Genomic DNA, 6,931 nt, shown 5'->3' with positions numbered 1-6,931 from the left:
ATTCTATGTTCTTACAATGAATTAATTGCAAGTATTTAAGTATGTAGACAACATAATTTCATGTTTTATATGCATCAATACATGTGTAAAAATAAGTCTCATATCTACGTTCATTTTTCCATCCTAGCATGAGTTTGAAAAATATAAGATTTAATAGTTGGGTAACATTGTCGTAGCTAATGATAATTTTCTACTAAAGGTTTCTTTTTTCTTTCAAAGTGCAGTTCTAACAAATGATACATTTGTACACAAACATGACAAAAAAAAAGTAAAAATACCCATTAACACATTGTTATTATAACTTGAAGAGGTTTTATTTTTTTTATTAATTGACATTTATATGTTTCAGGTTCTATATGTAACTGTTTAATCATGCCATGTACAAAAGAAGCCTTAAAAATGTCCAATTTACAAAGAGGCCATATGCTGCGCCTATTTCAAGGCTGACTTAGCCTAAAACCACAGAAAACATTGTGATTCTACTTTCTACAGTAAATAGAGTAATTTTTCAATTCACTAAACGGGAAAGTAGTCCATATCACCTTACCCAGGTAGACTAAGGCCCTCTGACAGAACACTTTGCTTTCTTAAGAGAAGTGTGTAAGATAATCCTCATTGCAAGGCCTCCAATATAGCAGAATAAGTTGATGTCAGTCCCAGAATAGCTGTCAGTTATCTCCGCAAAATTGGCTATTATGGCAGAGCAGCAAGAAAGAAGACACTGCTTCGACCAGCCAATATCAAATGGAGAAAAGATTGGACAAGTGAGATGGTAGAGAGGTCACTAGCACTTTGGGACACAGTCAAATTCTCTGATGAATCCAGATTTGCTGTATTTTCTGACACTGGTCGAATGTGGGTCTGGAGAATCAGTCACCAATATTTTCACGTGAATATATTGCAGCCAACAATGAAACATGTGATGGTCTAGAGAGCAGTTTGGAGCAATAGTCAATCAGAAATGGTGGAATGTGAGGGATACATAAACTCAGATAAATATGTGTCCATATTATAGAAAAATCTTCTTCCTATAACCTCCAGGAGTAAAATGATTAAATAACACTATTTATGGAAGATAGGGCTTTCTTGCACAACTAAAAGACCCAGGATTGGTTGGAAGAGAATGGCATTAAAAAGCTTCCATAGCTAAGCCAATCACCAGATATGAACCCTACTGAACACATCTGAGGCATGATGGATGGGATACTTCCTAAAAAGAAAAAGAAAGCATCCTTAAAGCCAGATTTTTGATATTACTGCAAGAAACTTGGCAAGAAAATCATGAAGAGAATATTCATCAGATCAGTAGCATGCCTGCTAGGGTCCTTGCATTCAAAAATGCAAGGAGCCTGTCTACTAAATATTAGATATTCACATTATAATAATTAATAAATAATTTAAATAAATTTTAACAATTATAAGGATGTCTATTTAATTCTGTCATGTCTATGTAGTTTTGAAGCAAACACAATGGAAACATTAAATTAAGACCTTTTCAAAAATCTCTCTCAAGCTTTTCATGCACACTAAGATTTTATTGACATTCATTCAAATTCACTCATTCCAACATGAAACAATTTTTTCCATCAAAAACTTGTGATGTTTTCACTGTCTCTAATTTGATCTAGATCCTCTAAGTGTCTCTAATGCATTCATGCCTTAATTTCATTTGTTGCCTAGATTTTTCCTCAGGGCCAACTCACCAAACAGAAATTAATGAGAGACCTAATTGCCTTTCATCTTGATCACATAAATACACCCACACATTTGGTGCTCAAATACAGCATGCTCCACACTAGGAGATTGACAGTTACCCAGTATATGCAAAATCGAACACATTTGCAGTACTAAACAAGCCATTACTATTGCATTTTCTGGCTTCATGTTTCCCAATTATATCCCAATTTTTTTATCTCTGAAATCACCAAGTATGAAGATTTTATAAGCAGAAAGAATACTGCACAGAAGCTTTTTTCATGAAAGATAAATATTAGTCCTTTTTTCTCTTCAGAGGAACACATGGTTGGAGGGTAGACACTTACTAAGGTAACAAATCTCTTGTTTGACAATGGCAATCTCACTGACATCAAGGTAATCAGTAAATCCAAAGAGTTCATAATCTTAGATGCCAATATTTCACAAACATTCAATGGTCTGTACTCTCTTGCAGTAGCAAGATGACACATAGGCCCAGGCTGCAATACTGGGGGACACCTTCACTATCCATTCCACATCCCTTCTTGACATTACTCTAAATTATTTTGATTTTTCAATGAGTATTTTGCACTTTTGTCAACAGTTACCTATAACATGCATCACATAATTGATATGGTGTATACACACACATGCAATAAGCATCATATAGTTCCCATCAACCACTTTCACTAAAAATGCATTTGTTGGTCCCTACCTATAGTCGAAGACTCTTGCCCAAAATGACACACAGTAGAACTAGACCCTAAACCATGGTATTGGGAAACAAACATATTTTACATTTGCAAACATATATGTCTTATGGAAATTGTTCAATATACACAGAGAAACAGTTGTTCAATTTACAAACAGCTATGGTTAACTAACAGAAAACTTAATTTAACAAAAAAATTATGTACTTACATATAGTTGAAGCTTCGCATGGGCTACTTGCTTGGTAAAATCTACATGTATAAAGAAAAGTCTACATGTATAAACTGTTGTGGTGAGAGTCATTGGCACCCCTATGGGATTGGAAGAATGGACTAGCAAAACTCTTATAAAAAAATTAGCATATTGGTTGAGACAAAGAGAGTCATTGGGAGTTCATGGAAGTTGTTGACATTGTTCAGAGTTTATATTTATTAGAAGTATTGTGTTTAGTAGAGTAATCTGAAGTGGGTTGTGGTGAAGACAGTTGTGTCTATCCCCGCTTCGTGAAATTTGCATATCCAACATATAGAAAGATATAAAATAAACAAAAGTTCGCATGTAAACCATAAGTGTAATCATTCATTTTTTAACCCTGAAAGTAAAAATGAAAAACATCCTAATAGTAGCGAAAGGAAAATTTTGGCTTTAATATCAGTTCACTACTCTTTATTTGAAGTGACAAGCAGCCAAGTATTATGCAAATGGAAACTTTTACATGTTCTCATGTTACATGCATATATATGCATGCTTGCACCCAGTTTTCTGTGCACATCTATAGACTTAACTTTTTTTTTTCCTTTGCATGCAACTCTTTCTCATGAGAAGAATATCTCCTCCTCATTTTATAACTCTCCCGTCTTTTCTTACCATATCACCATCGTCACATCAACAGAGACATTAAGGCTGCACAATAGCAGTCGACAAGGCATGTATAACGATTAAATAAAAAAAATGTGTCTATATTTCGATCAATGTCATTATTCCATTGAGTCAACCTCATTGTTTTCTACATAGTAGACCGTTACATAACAGGCAAAGGTAATCTCTCGTTTTAACTCGAAATAATGTAAACACTGAATCGGCCATACATACAACACACACAACACATACATAGATAGATACACAACACCACACACACACACACACACACATACATGCATACATACATATACACATACACCGAGTAAAAAATTTCAGTTATCTCTCTCTGTCTCTTCACACACACTAACAGAAGCACTTCACTTACACAACATACTTTCTGTGCCCCACACCCCATCAAACACACACACACACACACATGTACATCAAAGCTTCCCATTCGCGGTAACTTCAAAAAGAAATTCCCTCCTCATACAATCGCTTCCTCTTAGTCTCTTTCGCTCTCATTACTTCAAAAGTTCCCGCAAACCCATATGTAAAAAAAATAAAAGTTTTTTACGGAAATCGACGGAAAGGTCTACTAGAAACGAAAGATAACCTTTCGTTTTAACCAACATCTTAATTATGAATCTGAACTCCAAACTTTTTATACATTTTGCCACTAAAGAAAATGAAAAGCGAGGCCCTCGAACACAACAGACTTCCTTCAGCTTTTGTCTTTACATCGTCACCAAATACTCTTACTTATTTTTTTCTAGATATTAACAATAACAATAATAATAATTTCTTACTTACTTATTTCAAAATTGTCAGCTGCAGGACAAACATTCAAAGACGAAAATTCAATAAAAAATTCAGACCGGCGCCATTGAAAAACATACAACAATCCCACAATGCTTTGCGTAAAGTCAGACACCAATTTTCAGCCGCTATAGTTCCGTATTTGTTCGGTTATAAATTAATCCATTGTAAAATAGATACATTTACAGGTTATTTTCTTCTGTTTTTTTTTTTGCGGAACACGTACAAAAATACGGAGTTTATGATTCATGTGTGAGTGTGTGTTCTTGATAATCGTTTAGAACAAGTATTCTATAAGCACCTCTCTCTCTCTCTCATTTACATGTAGTAATCCATGCATAAATGTTGAAATGCATGGTACTAAAATACATATATGCAGTTATATCTAACCGTACGAGCGTACATTGTTTGATACGTATGTACATATGTGTAGATGTATATATGTGTACACGTGTCTGTGTATGTGTGTGCCGTATGTTGTGTATATTTGTGTATAAATATGTACATGCATGCACATATGAGCATGTGTAAATAAACATATGTATTATATATGTATGCATACTCTTTACTCTTTTACTTGTTTCAATCATTTGACTGCGGCCATGCTGGAGCACCGCCTTTAGTCGAGTAAATCGATCCCGGGACTTATTCTTTGTAAGCCCAGTACTTATTCTATTGGTCTCTTTTGCCGAACCGCTAAGTGACGGGGACGTAAACACATCATCATCGGTTGTCAAGCAATGCTAGGGGAACAAACACAGACACACACACATACATACATATATACATATATACGACAGGATTCTTTCAGTTTCCGTCTACCAAATCCACTCACAAGGCATTGGTCGGCCCGGGGCTATAGCAGAATACACTTGCCCAAGATGCCACGCAGTGGGACTGAACCCGGAACCATGTGGTTGGTAGCAAGCTACTTACCACACAGCCACTCCTGCGCATGTAAAATATATTTAAAAAAAAACAATAAAATAAAACAAGTTTGAATTTTAACCATTGTCCTTGGAAAAATTGTCATATATATGTATAGAAAGAGCCATATACATCGATGACATAGTTTTCCGATCGGTCACGGTTGGAACGTCTCTCCGATCACCCATAATCCACCTACTGGTTCAGTAAAGACTGTAGAAGTAGGGGTTTTAAACATGATCGACAACGCGGATTTCAGCAAAAACCACGCACCATAAGGAAACAAACTAAAACCGTATTGTTTACAATGTTTATATGTATTTAAATGTGTAATATACTGACCTTTTCATTGTCCAAGGTGGAGGTAAGGAACTGGCCTAAGTCCACGACAGGGTGACCATTTGGACACACGAGCGGAAGAGATAGCAACATAATAATCCTTGTAGTGAGTTTGATAATGGCTTTTAAACATTGCACTAAGAGCTGCTGCTGATGGTGGTGGTAGTAAAAGGTAAAAAGTGCGTCGTGGTGAGAGGAAGTCACTCTGTACTGATGGTGGTGACGGTGTTGTGGTGTGGTGAGAGATAATGTCGTGATAGAACACTCTGTACCGATGAGGGTGGTGATGGTGACTGTTGTGGTGGTGGTGAAAGTTACTCAGAACTGATGTGGGGGTGGCGGGAGATACCGGTGTACCGATGATGGTGATAGTGGTGGGGAGAAGTTACTCTACTGATGGGGTGGTGATGGTGGTGGTAGCGACTGTATAATGATGGTGGGAGTGGTGGTGAGCGGTTACAGTGTACGAATGATAGTGGTGGTGGTAGAGAGAGAGAGAGAGAGATAGGTAGACTGTAGTAGTAGTAGGAGGAACACAAACGCACACACTCGAACACATAGAAATAAATACATTCACTCACACACAAACGTATGCGCACACAGTACCTGGATCTGTAAAACAGATCAAAAATAAAATACAAGAGATCGTAAGATCATTTCCAGTTTTCCACACGCACATATCAACACTTGTCAATGAATGTAGTGCACCAAATTACCAAACTCCAACAGGTCAGGGGTCACTTCAACGTATCCTGATTGATATTGCTATCTGACCTATTTCCAACACAGAAATGAAAACACTCACTCACACACACGCACAAACACAGAAATGAAAACACACAGTTACACACTCACAAACACACACACTCGAACACATAGAAATAATTACATTCACTCACACACACGCACGGAAATGAAAATAATCACACATACTCACACACAGAAATGAAAACACAGTTACAAACTCACACACCTAGCAATGAAAACACACATGTACACACTCACTCACTCACTCACTCACTCACACACACACGCTCAGGCACAAACATTGAACCGGAAACACTCTGTCACACAGGTGCGCGCAAACACAGACACAGAAATTAAAGCACACACACATATTGGCTTACAAACACACTCATTTAATTTCTTCAGAATGTCAAAGTTTTAAAGTCAACATATTTAAAGCATAAATACCTACAAGTGTGCATCTTTGCATGTATCTATGTGTGTGTGTGTGTTCGGACGTATGTGTGTTAGTGCGTGTTTGAGCACAGTCCACACATACGCTGCCGTAACGTAACGGTTAGAATGAGTACTAGCATTCCAAAGAATAAGTCCTAGGGTACGTTTTGATTGACTAAAGACGGTGCGCGGGCATATATATATATATATATATATATATATATATATATATATATATATATATACGAATACATAATAATAATGACCGTCCACTCGTGACCGAAGAAAACCATTGCCGACCTTCAGGAACATTGTGCGCTCTACGAGGACTAACTTATATTTTGCATTTGTGGCTCCGTTGGTGGCTAATGAGCCCTGCTCTTGACAAGCATACACG

At 36.8% G+C, this 6,931-nt stretch overlaps 1 long non-coding RNA gene across 1 annotated transcript; it reads right to left on the bottom strand.

Annotated features, from left to right (window-relative positions):
* Positions 1-321: 321 nt before the first annotated feature.
* LOC118768403 lies at positions 322-6,219 on the bottom strand. The gene is made up of 3 exons (XR_005004222.1): positions 5,356-6,219; positions 2,617-2,657; positions 322-1,210 (listed from the first exon to the last, which is right to left on the bottom strand). It is a non-coding gene; the product is annotated as an uncharacterized LOC118768403 (long non-coding RNA).
* Between the last annotated feature and the right edge of the window lie 712 nt (positions 6,220-6,931).

The sequence above is a fragment of the Octopus sinensis genome, linkage group LG29 (assembly GCF_006345805.1).
Source record: "Octopus sinensis linkage group LG29, ASM634580v1, whole genome shotgun sequence".
In the NCBI taxonomy this organism is placed as follows: Eukaryota; Metazoa; Mollusca; class Cephalopoda; order Octopoda; family Octopodidae; genus Octopus; species Octopus sinensis.
The sequence above is the reverse complement of the archived record's forward strand: the minus strand, read 5'-3'. Positions and strand labels throughout refer to the sequence as shown.